Source organism: Myotis myotis, unplaced genomic scaffold (genome assembly GCF_014108235.1).
Source record: "Myotis myotis isolate mMyoMyo1 unplaced genomic scaffold, mMyoMyo1.p scaffold_m19_p_13, whole genome shotgun sequence".
In the NCBI taxonomy this organism is placed as follows: domain Eukaryota; kingdom Metazoa; phylum Chordata; class Mammalia; order Chiroptera; family Vespertilionidae; genus Myotis; species Myotis myotis.
Window position 1 is genome coordinate 24,945,264 of NW_023416317.1, and position 15,406 is coordinate 24,960,669.

The 15,406-nt window shown below is 41.1% G+C and overlaps 1 protein-coding gene across 4 annotated transcripts in view; it reads right to left on the reverse strand.

The window, feature by feature from the left end:
- Window positions 1-15,406, reverse strand: part of TMCC1 (transmembrane and coiled-coil domain family 1) — a 167,823-nt gene that overhangs the window by 117,506 nt on the left and 34,911 nt on the right. For all 4 annotated transcript variants that reach the window (XM_036332265.1, XM_036332266.1, XM_036332267.1 and 1 more), the window contains one exon: window positions 1,103-1,158. The gene's annotated coding sequence lies outside the window, so the exon portion shown is untranslated. The remainder of the gene's footprint in view (window positions 1-1,102; window positions 1,159-15,406) is intronic.

Sequence of the window (15,406 nt, forward strand, 5' to 3'; positions counted from 1 at the left end):
CAACCTATGAACAAGGAGGTCACAATTTGATTCCAAATCGGGGCACATGCCGTGGTTGTGGGCTCAATCCTTAGTAGAAGATGTGCAGGAGGCAGCTGATCAATGATGTTCTAATCATTGATGTTTCTCTCTCTCTCTCTCCCTCCCTCTCTCTTATTCTCTCTGAAAGCAATAAAAATATATACAAAAAGAAAGGGGAGGGGGAGGGTGGCCACAGAGTCTGTGAAAGTCACAAGAGCCGAAGCTGTCGTATCCCCTTCTTTTCCACTTCCTATTGCAACCAATAAGGGACATTCATATCATTTCAGGGGGGGGGGGGGGGGGGGGGGAGAATGCAAGCACTAAAGAAATTCAACAATGGCAAAGTTTTTTAGGAATCCTCTATTTTCTTCTGTAAAATTCAAATAAATAATAACTGTTGCTCAGTTTATAAAATTCCCTGAATAACTAACTATATTGAGACCCCTAGTTTAACACAAGTTCAACTGCAAAGTAAGTGTGCTTTTGTAAGAAGGAAATGTTGGCTTCTCTTTTATTCACTCAGCTTCTCTGAAAAGTAGAGTTATTATAAGTTAACCAGAGGAAGTAAGAAAAGAAAAAGGAACAGAAGGACATGACTAAAAGGGGGCAGGGTGAAGGAGTGAAAAGGGGGAAAGAGGAGAAAAAAACCACCTACATACCAAACATTTAAGGTAACTTTGTTAAATTCTCAGAATTTTTAACAATTTTTATAGAACCCATTTTGCCAAAATACAATACACCATTAGTTCACATTTAAGAAACAAGTTGTTCTGAATTAGTATCAGAAGTTAATGGGGGGATAAGTACACATATGTAATACCTTAATCAATAAAGAAAAAAAGAAAAAAGAAGTTAAAAATTATGTTTTTAAAATCTGTTGAATGTTTATGAGAGTGCATTAAAAAAATTCCAAATTATATACAAATCCTTTTTTCTTTTTTGCCTTTAAATTTTTCTTTCATATATATATATATATATATATATATATATATACATTTTTTTTGATAGGTGTGGTAACCAAAGCTTATTGGTTTGACAATGAACCAGTTATTTCATTAACAATAAAGAGTTGGATACTTGCCTTTATCACTCTTCCTCAAGCACTTCTAAAGTATACAGGAATCCTTTTAGTAAAAGCTGAAAAGCAAACATTAAGAATTAAGTGAGAAACTTAGAGGGGAGAACTTATTATCTATTATATACACACAGAAAAATACTGAGTATATACATAAAATGTTAACATTTCTCTATCACTGGTAGAAATAGGGTAATTTTTCCCAATATTTTTCATTATTTTCTAATTATTCAAAACTCAAGAAAATTTTTAATCAAAAAATATATTTGGGAAAAAAATTAACTTATCAATACTTAAAAGTGGCACATGTCATAAGTAGCAATGAATATTTTTACACTATGATATGGAATTAGAAATAGATATCCCAATAATACTAATCTTTTTTTTTTTTAAACATATTTTATTGATTTTTTACAGAGAGGAAGAGAGAGAGATAGAGAGTTAGAAACATCGATGAGAGAGAAACATCGATCAGCTGCCTCCTGCACATCTCCCACTGGGGATGTGCCCGCAACCCAGGTACATGCCCTTGACCGGAATCGAACCTGGGACCTTCCAGTCCCCAGGCCTACGCTCTATCCACTGAGCCAAACTGGTTTTGGCCCCAATAATACTAATCTTAATATAATATGAAATACAAGTACATGAAAAACAACACAATTTTATAAGCAAATATTTTTTTCCAAGTAGCTTCCAATTCTGTATCTATAATTTTGCATTCAAAAGCTACTCTAAAAACTATATCTACCATGTATAATTGAGATTCAAGATGCACCAAAATTGAAAATTTCCTGAAAAATCAGCTTCTGACAGCCATTATCAGGAAGCAATTTAATTAAACAAGTATTTTGGGGACATCTGCTATGTGCTTAGCATTATATACAACAAATAAGAAATATTATCCTGCCCTCAAAGAACACACAATCTAGCACTGAAAGATTTACATACTCCAAACTTAAAGAAAATAACCCAAAACAACACAATTAAGCGCTAAAATGTGTGATGAAAACTGCAGTTAACATCAGACTTCTGGAAAAGCAGTTAGAATTAGATTTGTTTAGGAAAATTTTATGAAAGAGAAAAAGACTTTAACTGAGCTTTAAAGGATAAGATGAATAAACAGGAAGATAGAAACCAAGACTTCCAGCTTAGACAGCAGTAAATACAGTATGTTTGGGGGCCAGTAAAGAGGCAAGGTGACTGTACTAGTGGATACACATCTGAGTATCTAGAGAGAACTGGGCAGCTGGTGGGCAGGTGTGAGAGAGGTCTTTCTATCATATAACCTTCTGTATATTTTTAATTTTGTACCTCATAACTACATTATGTATTCAAAAAATAAACTCACACTTTAAAAAAGAAAAATACATGTCTTAATTTCTAGGATAAACATTTAAGAAAGGAGCAAAAGAGTGTATAACTTCTATATTAATAGAAAGGAAAAATAGGTCTGGCCAGTGTGGCTCAGCGGTTGAGCGTCAACCTAAGAACCAGGAGGTCACCAGTTGATTCCTGGTCAGGGCACATACCCGGATTGTGGCGATCCCCAGTAGGGGGCAAGCAGGAGGCAGCCAATCAATGATTCTCTCTCACCATTGATGTCTCTATCTCCCTCTCCCTTCCCCTCTGAAACAATTCAAAATGTATTTTTTGAAAAAAGAAAAAACAGAATTAAAATACCCAAATAAATGAAAAAAGAGGGAGCACACTCACCAAAAAGTGGAACATATAAGTAGCAAAATGTATGATGTCAAATGTAAAACCAAATATTCTAGTAATTATATTAAATGTAACTGGATCAAAAGATAAAAATTATTAGACTAAATTTTTTAAAAGGTGGGTACTGCAAATAACAGGAGGAACTTTGTAAACTATAGGATCGTCTAAGCACTATGCTGTACACCTGAAAGTAATACAAAACAGTAAATGTAAAGTATAATTTAAAAAAATTAACCAAAAATAAATAAATAAACAAAATTCAACTATTATGGTGCTTACAAGAATCACATCTAAAAATAAAAAGTATGAAAAAGGTCATACAAAATAAAGTTGCTCTAATTTAGTACATACACAAAGCAGACTTTAATGCAAAAACATTAACAGTTATAATTTATAGGATGAAATGTATACTTCATTAGAAAGATATAACAATTTTAACATCTGTATTCATATAATTATATAGCCTCCAAAACTTAGCAAAATTACAAGTGAAAAATATCCATAAGCATAATGAGGAAATTATTATCAGTAGTTGATAGAACAAATGACCCAAAAAAGGGGGGAAATAGATAAAAATATAGATCTGAATAGCATGATTAACAAGCTGGACTTAAATAGACATTCATATGACAAAGCACCCAGTAACTGCAGAACAAATAATCAAGCACAAAAAGATCATTTATAAAAACAGATCATATGCTGAGTTCTAAGGCAAGTCTCAAGTTATTCTATAACCACAAAGTGTATTCCTAAGGTTTAGCGAGTGGAGGAAATTACTCTCCCTTCCCCCCCATTTTCTCCCAACCCAGTGGTTCTCAACCTTCTGGCCCTTTAAATACAGTTCCTCATTTTGTGACCCAACCATAAAATTATTTTCGTTGCTACTTCATAACTCTAATGTTGCTACTGTTATGAATCATAATGTAAATATCTGATATGCAGGATGGTCTTAGGCGACCCCTGTGAAAGGGTCGTTTGACCGCCAAAGGGGTCGCGACCTACGGGTTGAGAACCGCTGTCAGACCTAACCCAACCTCTAGGCCAGTGGTTCTCAACCTTCCTAATGCCGCGACCCTTTAATACAGTTCCTCATGTTGTGATGACCCCCAACCATAAAATTATTTTCGTTGCTACTTCATAACTGTAATTTTGCTACTGTTATGAATCGTAATGTAAATATCTGATATGCAGGATGTATTTTCATTGTTACGAATTGAACATAATTAAAGGATAGTGATTAATCACAAAAACGATATGTAATTATATATTCAATATGTGCTTTCCGATGGTCTTAGGCGACCCCTGTGAAAGGGTCGTTTGACCCCCAAAGGGGTCGCGACCCACAGGTTGAGAACCACTGCTCTAGGCAATGCCACCTGGATGGAGCAACACAGAGGCTGGACAAGCAACTAAAACCCTGAAGGAGGAAAAAGCCTTCTCTCTGACTAAAGGAAACAGTCACAAGAGCATGGATGAATCTCAATGCAGTTAGAAAGATTAAACCACAAATGTTGACAAATTGCTGAAGACTGAATATGAGCTAACATGAGAGTGTGAAGTCCCTGAAGGATGTAATCATAGGAGAATTCCCACCCTATTACAGGCTGGAATTTCAAAAGGCTTACTAATGGGGGATGGGATAAGAGGTGGGAGAAATCAAAGAAAGCTCCTCATTCCTGCCCTCAGGAGCTTGAAGAGTAGAATAGCAGGCAGTGCCAATTGGCCCAGACCTATTTCCCCTACCTCCCTACGGAATAAAAGGCTTACTGCAAGGAAAAATTAATCAAGGCCTGTGTACCCTGAGAACACAGGTAAGAATCTTACTATAGCTAGAGGAAAGGAAAGGAGATTGACATATCCAATCTTCACTATCTCTAAAGAAAAAATAACCTTAATGCAGAGGGGGTGGGAGTGGAGGGGACTTTTAAAAAAGCTTTAAAAATCTTAGCTAAAAAAGAAATGGCTTTAAAAACCTATCCTAGACACCAGCTGGGGAAAAAGAAAGAAGGGTAGACACTCCACCCCTGAAAGTAAAGTGGAAAGTCTTGTGAAAGCTACACTTCCAAGACGCAGGTTCTAGCTGGCTCTGTTCCTGTCAAGGGCACATGCCTGGGTTGCAGGGAGCATGCAGGAGGCAGCCAATCAATGATTCTCTCTCATCATTGATGTTTCTCTCTCACACTTCCCTCTCCCTTCCTTTCTGAAATCAATAAAAAATTTCTTTTTAAAAAGACCCAGGTTCTAATACATGCCTAAATATGAGGCTTAATAGATCATCACAGAACTCCCTCATTCTCCATTACCATGCCAACAAGTTTTGAGCAAAAATAACAGTGGAACACAGCTGCAAGAGACAGATTACACTCTGAGAAACAGCACAAAGGAAAAACCCAAAGCCAAATGAGATAAGAGACATTAGGGAAATTTGAAGTCTCTGGTTCTGATGGAAACTACAAATGTCAACTCTGATAACGATAGCAATAATAAACTTCAAACATAGCCCAACCCCTAACAGATTAACACAATTCCACCCTAAAAGGACTAGAGAAGAAAACTTGTGGTTTTCTACAATATCAAATATTTCAACCTAGGTATGTACCCTGACCAGGAATGGAACCTGCAACCTTTTGGAGCACGGGATGACACTCCAACCAACTGAGCCACCTGGCCAGAATGTAAAAAATAATTTTGACAAGCTTATTAGTAGACTTGAAACAACTCAAGCGATAGGGAGGAAGTGAACTGGAAGATAGACTAATAGATATTACCCATACTGAAATGTAAAGAAAAGAAAAAAAGAAGAGTAGGAAAATAAAACGAGAGAAAATACAAGAACTGTGGGAAAATATCAAACAATGTAACATACACATATTTACTAGTAATGCCAGAAGTAGAAGAGAGAATGAAGAAGAAATATGTGAATGGCTGAGAACTTACCAAAATTAGTGACAAAACACCAACACCAAAAAAAAGACTGAATACCAAAACAAAACAAAAACATATCTAGGTATATCATATTCAAATTGCTGAAAAGCAAAGAGTAAATCTTAAAGATAGCCAGAGAAGGTAAAACATATAAAGAGGAACAAGAATAAATATTATAATAAACTTTGTCAGAAACTTTGTAAGTAACAAGATAATGAGTGGAGTGACAATTTTAAAATGTTGAAAGAAACCCTGGCTAGGTAGCTCAGTTGGTTAGAGCATCATCCCAATACACTAAGGTTGTAGGTTCAATCCCTGGTCTGGGCATATACAAGAATCAATGAATGCATAAATGAGTGGAGAAATCTCTCTCTCTCTCTCTCTCTCTCTCTCTCTCTCTCTCTCTCTCTCTCTCTCTTTTTCTCCCTCTATCCCTACCTTCCTCTAAATATCAAAAATTTTAAATTTTTTAAAATAAATAAAATGTTGAAAGAATAAAAACTGCCCAACCAATATTCCATATCTAGCGAAAATATCCTTCATAAATTAAAGACTTTCCCAGATCAACAAACAAACCAGAGAATTCAACGCAACCAGAGCCACCCTTTAAGAAATATTAGGAACTTCTTCAGGCAGAAAGCATATAATATATGGTACAGATCAGAAACTTGGATGTACAAAAATAAATGAAGAATAAATGAAAGTAAAATAGAAGCTTTTCTTTTTCATATTTTTAATTGCTCAGAAAGATGAGTTTAAAACAGTAACAATACATTGGGCATTTCTAGCATAGGTAGTAAAATGTATAATGACAGTGACAGTGAAAGAAGAATTAGGAATATACAATAATAAGACACATCTACTTATAAGAAATACACCCACCAAACTTCGAAAGGAAATCCTTTACCTTAATATAGGGTATCTATGAACAACATACAGAAATCTAGAAAAACAATGCAGGTAAAAACAACACTGTCATGAATTTAAGACTAAATGAAGATACACTTACTGTACACTTTGTATAACAGATATACAGAATATGGCAGTGATGGTGAACCTATGACACGCGTATCAGAGGTGACACGCGAACTCATTTTTTTGGTTGATTTTTCTTTGTTAAATGGCATTTAAATATATAAAATAAATACCAAAAATATAAGTCTTTGTTTTACTATGGTTGCAAATATCAAAAAAATTCTATATGTGACACGGCACCAGAGTTGAGTTAGGGTTTTTCAAAAGGCTGACACGCTGAGCTCAAAAGGTTCGCCATCACTGGAATATGGACTACTCATAATTTAACATCCACACAGAGTTTATATTAGGTATGTCTGTATACACATGAAAATAATTAAAATGTTTGAGACCTATGAATCCTATGCATATAATGCAAATGTAGGAATAAACTCAGACAGCAATGCATTAGGTTTGCTAATTTAACTTCATTTTCAGGAAACTACAAATTAAATCCAGGATTTGCACTAATAGGTTTTGCCTTGTCTTCTCTGCCTCCCCACCCTTCTCTCACCATTCCTGAAGAATATCCACAAGAAAGATGCTGGATCATTCTGCCTTGTTTCTAATACTATTCATGATCTTGTAAAAAACTGCAGTTTTTGTTCTGCATCCCAAAATCTAATCTAAGGAGGCAGCTAATGAAGAACTGAATCCTTTATTTTACTTTTCTGACTTAGCTCATGAACTACCAAGAATAAAAGCTCTTACCCTAGCCGGTTTGGCTTAGTGCAGTGGTCAGCAAGCTCACTAGTCAACAGAGCCAAATATCAACAGTACAACGATCGAAATTTCTTTTGAGAGCCAAATTTTTTAAACTATATTACCACTATATAGGTAGGTACATTGTTATTAACTTAATTAGGGTACTCCTAAGCTGGCCTTTGCTAAAAACGTCCTCAATCTGATTGAGGTACATTCGCGAGTTGAGGATGGGACAGTTGGAAGGCCAGACTTTGGATGGGGAGCACACAATGCAATGTGCAGATGATGTATTATAGAATTGTACACTTGAAACCTATATAATTTTATTGACCAATGTATCCCCAATAAGTTCAACAACAAAATAAATAAAATAGAGTTAAGAAAAGCTACATGTCTTCCAGTCAAGATGGTGGAGTAGGGAAACATGGTACTGGCAACCTTCCATGACCACATCAAAATTACAACTAGATTATAGAACCAGCATCATTGAGAAACACCTGAAATCTAGCTGAACAGAAGTCCTACAACTAAGGATATACAGAAGAAGCCACAACAAGACTAATAGGAGGGGTGGAAATGTGAAACAAGCTGATCTCACACACATCAGTGGGCGGTTAAAAAATGGCAGGAATAACCTTGTCTTCGGAGGATGCTCCTGAGGAGCAAGGGCTCCCAGCTCCACACCAGGAATGAAGGGTCCCAGCCCTGGGTTCTAGTACCAGGTAGAGAAATCGCCATAACTTCTGGCAGTGAAAACCAGCAGGGATTGAGGCTGAGTGAGAAAGAGGGCTGCAGAGCTCCAGGCATTCCTCTGAAAGGGCCTATGGAGGAATTTACTCGATGATGGACTTGCTTGCTCTGAGCCTCAGCTCCAATCCTGGGGCAGCAGCTTGAAAGGCACTAGGGATATGCAGGGAGGAACTGAATTAACTGGCTTTACTTTACTTTTCTTTTTTAAAAATATATTTTTATTGATTTCAGAGAGGAAAGGAGAGAGAGGTAGAAACATCAATGATGAGAGAGAATCATTGTTTGGCTGCCTCCTGCACGCCCCCTACTGGGGATCGAGCCCACAACCCAGGCATGTGCCCTTGACCAGAACCAAACCTGGGACCTTTCAGTCAGCAGGCCGACGCTCTATCCACTGAGCCAAACCAGCTAGGGCTGAATTGTCTGGCTCTAGAGCAGCGATTCTCAACCTTCCTAATGCCACAACCCTTTAATACAGTTCCTCATGTTGTGGTGACCCCCAATTTCACTGTTACAAATTGAACATAAAGCATAGTGATTAATCACAAAAACAATATGTAATTACATATGTGTTTTCCGATGGTCTTAGGCGACCCCTGTGAAAGGGTCGTTCAACCCCCAAAGGGGTCGCGACCCACAGGTTGAGAACCGCTGCTCTAGAGGGAGGGCTGGAGGGTTAACTTTCTCCCAGGAGGAAATGCTGGCAAAAGGCATTATTCCTTTGCTGAGCCCTGCTCCTGTAGTTTCAGGTGAATTCATGTTTTCTTGAATTCATGTTCTTCTACTTGCACTGCTCAAATATGGAATGTCCTTTTCTTTTGTCTACCCATTCCCAAATTCAACTAAACAAATGTTTGAGTGTCTTCAAAATATAAGACATTGTAACATCCTAGCTGGATCAATAGAAATTAGAAAAGAATCCCACTTTTCCCCCCATATGCTTCCCTGAAACCAAGAGAGCTTATTTTATGCTAACATACTGACATTAATAATACCTTCTTAGGGGAAAAAAATCTACTTAGACTAGAGTTAAGGTATAGATATGTAATTTCACATTTTGTCTTTCTATCACACAAAGTCCCTTCCATGAAATAATTTGCATCCAAAATACTGGCATTTGCTGCTGAGATGAAGTAAAGGTTTAATCACTGGAGAGCATTCACATAAAATTAAACCAGTGAACCTAAGACCTGTTCAACAGGTGGGGTTTCTCAGAGTGTTTTTTTCCCTCCTCAAGCAAGTTATACAACAATTTTCCAAACTATACACAATACATTCATTCCCAGGAATCACTATTCAGAATCACATAAATAAACCGTTTTACAGCCAGAGTTGACCAAACGTGTTTTGACAGATCCAAGCCAACCAACTGTAAAGCTTGTAAATATGCACCCCCACGGGCCTATACAGCACTAGCCTTTGGCTCCAGCATATGTTTCCTTTCCTTCCTGTAGGCCTAGTTCTGGCTTTTGTGGAAAGAAAAATAAAGCTGACAGTTGAGTGTATCAAACTTCCAGCAGGGTAAATTTTAAAAGGTTGTCACATAAATCCCTTCAAACAAACAACTGCTGAATAGAAATGAGGGCAACTTAGTTATAAAAGACAATACAACCAAAATTCAATATATTTTAATTTTTAAAGGTGAAAGAGTAAGAAAATATTCAGATGTGTTCCTTTCATCAATTATAAACCAGCTAGGATAAATAGATAACAATATACCATGCAGAGGGCTGTTTTTAATTTTGTCTATGTTGATTCTATTAAATAGCATGCTTCTGAGCCCTGGCCTTGTTACTCAGCTGGAGCATCGTCCCATGCATCGAAGGATCGCAGGTTCAATTCCCAGTCAGGATGCATATCCAGGTTGTGGGTTCGATCCCCAGTCAGGGGAGGCAACTGATTGATGTTTCTCTCTCTTTCCCTCTCTTTTTCTCTCTCTCTAAAAATCAATTTACAAAGCAAACAAAACAAAACTTGTACACGAATTCCATAGCAGCATTACTAGTAATACGCCAAACTGGAAACAACACATATGTCCCTCAAAAGGTGAATGTTTAAACAAACTCTAGTACATCCATACCATGGAACACTACTCAAAAAAGGAACTAATGATAATGATACATGTAACAACTTGGATAGAGCTGAAGGACATTATGCTTAGCCAATCTCAAAAGATTATTTATTATATGATTCCATTTATATAAAGCATCCTCAAAGTGACAAAACTAGATATGGAGAACTAACTGATCACTGGTTGCCAGGGGACAGAGACAAGGATAGATAGGAATGGAGATGTGTTCCCAAATAAAGCAATGTTTTTTTAACTAATCCAATAAACATTAACTGCCCTTGGACTTTCGAATTTTAACTCTGTCTCCAGTGAAATTATCTAACTTTCCCCCCAACTAGTTGATTCATGAAACTAGTAGCAGCTAGTAAGGCAAAACATGAATATGACTCTGACTCTGAGCCATCAAGATATTTTTACAGGAACTCTGAAGAGTAAGTGTACGAAGTTAAGTTTCAGAACACATATCAACTCCAATCTTAGTTGGCTAAAAGAAAACCTAGCTGTCAGTACCAAACATGCAAAGACTACGAATACGGGCCAAAAATGGCACACTGATAATAGGGGGAGATAGCTAAAAAATAAAGTCAAACGGACTAAACATTACTGTATTTTCTTGATTTTTTTTGACTTTGTTTTTACCGTGACTTCTAGAGGAAGTCAAAGATAAAATTTACAAAAACCAATTGCTGAAAGCTAACAGAAGTAATCATTTGCAAAGATGTGGTTAGAATACAAATGTGTCAAGTGCACATGTGTGAAATGCAACCATAACAAGCCTGAGCTATATCCAAAAGAAAAGGTTTAGAAGGTTACCAAATTACAACCATAGAAGTAATTTGCTAACCTTCAATTTCCTCGTGGGTTATAATAGTACTCACCCTTATAGAGTTACTAGAGGCCTGGTGCATGAAAGTCATGCATGGGTAGGGTCCCTAGGCCTGGCCAGTGATCAGGGGCCATCAGGTTCCCGCCTCCCTGCCTACAGGCCTCCCTACCTCCTCCTTCCTTCGCTCCCTCAGCACCCGCTGCCGCTGGTCAACTGCCTTGTTCCGCACCACCCCCTGGTGGTCAGCTCACATCATAGCGAGCGATCAAACTTGTGATCTCCCGGTCAAACTCCCAAGGGGACATTTTGCATATTAGCCTTTTATTATATAGGAAGATTGTAAATTGAAATATAAAACACTCAGAACAGGGCCTAGTATGCAATAAGCACAACATAAAACACGTATTTTAGGAAATACCTATATAGGCAGTGGTGGCAGCATCTTCCCACGCATAATGCTGCAACAGGTGTTTCTCATTACCCTGGTACAAACTTAATTTCTATGTGCCACTCACAGTTTTTGGCTCAATCTAGTGAAAAAAGGAAATCACCAATTGAGCCTAATTATAAACAAATTTATAGGAGGCAGGAAGAGCCAGTAAATTGACGACAAAAGCTAATACTAATATGAAACTGCTGTTCTTTATAGATTTAAAGACCTCTAATAGCACCACCTCACATCTGTACAGCATGTTATAGTTTCAAATACTTCTTAACACATCAACGCATTTGATCCTCACAACACTCCTATGAGGTTCTTACTATTATTTCACACTAGAGGCCCAATGGTCCCTCAGCCTGGCCTGTGGGGATTGGCCAAAACCAGCAGTCCTAATCCCTCCAGGAATGTAGTAGTGCGTGAAGCGGCAGGTGGCCAGGGAAGAACCTGAGCCCAGGCCAGGCGCAGCACTGCTCCTGCTCATCCTGGCCCCACTGCGCCTGCCACCGCCACCACTCAGTAGGCTCACTGCCACTCTGCTGTGGTCTCCACATGCCCATCCTAGAGTGATACCGGCAGGCCCATGACTGAGAAGCGGCTGCAGGCTCGAGCCCAGTCAGTTCCGATGCCGGTCCTGATGCCGGTCGATCCCAGTCCCAGTCCAGATGGGGAGAGGCACGCAAGAGGAGTGTCTGCGGGAGAGGCTTGAGCCACCACAGACGCACTCACCATGAGCCTGGTGTCTGGCACCCGTTGGTCAGTTGAGCAGCACTCCCACTGTGGGAGTGCACTGATCACCAGGGGGCAGCTCCTGTGTTGAGCATCTGCCCGGTGGTCAGTGCGCATCATAGCTACCAGTCAAACGGTCGCTTAGGCTTTTATATATATAGACTAGAGGCCTGGTGCACAAAAATTTGTGCACTCGAGTGGGGGTCCCTCAGCCCGGCCTGCGCCCATTTGCAGTCCAGGACCCCTTGGGAGATGTCCACCTGTTGACTTAGGCCCACTCCCCGGGGGATCAGGCTTAAGATTGCAGTCAGACATCCTTCTGGCAAACAGGCTGCAGCTTAATCCTTTTACTTTTAATCTATATGTGTCTTTATATTTAAAGTGGGTTTTGTTTTTTGATTCACCCTCATAATCTGTGCATTTATGCCACTGACTTTCAGAGTGCTTACTGATAGAGTTACTGCCATATCTGGCGGCTTCTGGGGCTTCCGGAGCCTGCCGGCCTGCGGCCCGACCATATCCGATGACACGCTGTCCCGCCCTGCCTGCAGCATGCAAATTAACCGCCATCTTTGTTGGTGGTTAATTTGCATATCTCGCTGATTAGCCAATGGGAGGCGTAGCGAAGGTACGGTCAATAGATAGATTTTATAGATGAGGAAATAAGGCTTAAGTGACATGGTGAAGGTCACACAATCCGCAAGTAGAAGAGCTGAAACTTAAACCTCCTGATTACTTTACCACAGCTGCCTCTATAAATGGGGATAAGTTTTAAAATGCTAAAATCACAACTTTCTAAAAACCATCCCCCATATCTCAGCAAACCATTAACAGCTTCAAGACATTTTAAAAGATTAGAATCAAAGAATTACAGGACCTTAAGGATCATTTATAATTGTAACCTCTCATCCTATCTAATAAGAGAGAAACATGGTAATTAGCGTATGTCCGCTACCCTTCCCATTGGCTAATCAGCGAGATATGCAAATTAACTGCCAGCCAAGATGGCGGCCGGCAGCCAGGCAGCTTGAAGCTAACATGAGGCTTGCTTGCCTCAGTGACGGAGGAAACCAACGTTCCTGACTGCCTTGCCGGCCTCTGAGCTTGCAGTTTGAAACATTGTTACAAATATAGAAGCTAAACAAAACCCCAGAAACCTGCTTTTAGCAAGCCGGGATCTCAGAGCTGGAGTTGATACAGTGTTTCGATTATAGAACCCAAACAAACCAGATACCTGCTTTCAGCAGCAGAGGCCTCAGAGCTGGAGCCAGAGCTAAAGCTGGCCCAGAATAAAAAAGAAAAAAAAGAAAAAAAGGAGCAGTTGGGAGCTTCAGTCACCTGCCAGCCTGAAAACAGCCCTCAGCCCCTCACCCAAACTGGCCAGGCACCCCAGTGGGGACCCCACGCTGAAGGGTGTGTGACAAGCTGCAAACAGCCATCACCCCCTCATCCAGGCTGGCCAGGAACCCAAGTGGGACCCCCACCCTGATCCAGGACACCCTTCAGGGCAAACCAGCCAGCCCCCACCCGTGCACCAGGCCTCTATCCTATATAGTAAAAGGGTAATATGCCTCCCAGCACCAGGATCAGCAGAGCTGAGAGGCCTCCCAGCACCGGGATCAGTGGAGCCGAGAGGCCTCCCGGCACCGGGATCAGCGTGACAGGGGGCAGCACCCAAACCCCCTGATTGCCCTGCAGCTCTGTGTGTGATAGGGGGCGGGGCCACAACCTCCCTATCCACCCTGCTCTGTTCATGACAGGGGAAGGCGCCCCAACCCCCTGATCAGCCCTGCTCTGTCCTGATAGGGGGGAGCTCCCCAACCCCCTGATCGCCCTGCGGCTCTGTGTATGACAGGGTGTGGCGCCCCCCCCACCCCCCACCCCCACCCCCACGGGCCCTGCTCTGTGTGTGACGGGGTAGAGCTATAACCTCCCCATCGGCCCTGCCCTGAGTGTGACAGTGGCGGCGCCCCAACCCCCTGATCGGCCCTGCTCTGTGGGTGATAGAGGGTGGTGCCCCAACTCCCCTATCGGCCCTACTCTGTGACAGGGGGGAGCTCCTCAAGCCCCTGATCAGCCCTGCTCTGTGCGTGACAGGAGGGAGCGCCCCAACCCCCTGATTGGCCCTGCTCTGTCGTGACAGGGTGGCGCCGCAACCTCCCCATCGACCCTGCCTTGAGTGTGACAGGGGCCGGTGCCCCAACCCCCCAATCGGCCCTACCCTGAGCATGACTGAGGGTGGCATCGCAACCTCCCAATCCGCCCTGCTCTGTGCATGACAGGTGGCGGCGCCCCAACTCCCCAATCGGCCCTGCTCTGAGCCCGACCAGGGGCTGCACCTAGGGATTGGGCCTGCCCTCTGCCACCCGGGAGCAGGCCTAAGCCAGCAGGTCGTTATTTCCGAGGGGTCCCAGACTGCGAGAGGGCACAGGCCGGGCTGAGGGATCCCTCTCCCCCCCCCCCCCTTCCGAGTGCATAAATTTTTGTGCACCGGGCCTCTAGTCTATACTAATAAAAGGGTAATATGCTAATTAGACCGGACATCTTCCAGACAAAGCCACAATGGCGGGGGCCAAGGCAGAGGCAGTTAGTGTGATCAGGCCGGCAGGGGAGCAGTTAGGGGTGATCAGGCTAGTAGGGGAGAGCAGTTAGGGGTGATCAGGCTAGTAGGGGAGAGCAGTTAGGAGTGATCAGGCTGGCAGGGGAGCAGTTAGGAGTGATCAGGCTGGCAGGGGAGCAGTTAGGGGAATCAGGCAGGCAGAGGGGTTAGAGGCAGTCAGGCAGGCAGGCAAGTGAGCGGTTAGGAGCCAGCAGTCCAGATTGGAGAGGGTGCAGGCTGGGCTGAGGGACCCCCCTCCCATGCATGAATTTCATGCACTGGGCCTCATGTTTTACATAAACTCTTATGAAAAGTAATATTTTTAGAACTCAAGATACTCTGTTAGCATTTGTAATCGATAGGAAAGAAAGGAAAGACTAAGTGATGCATTAGAAAGTTTTGGTTATGCTTTTTTTTAATCTAGAGAAATGATACCAGTTGTTTTTTTTCTAAGTAGTATCTGGTGGATGAAAAAATTGGAAGTCTCCCACTTTCAGTGTTATACATTTAATACTGAAATATTATACATTTAG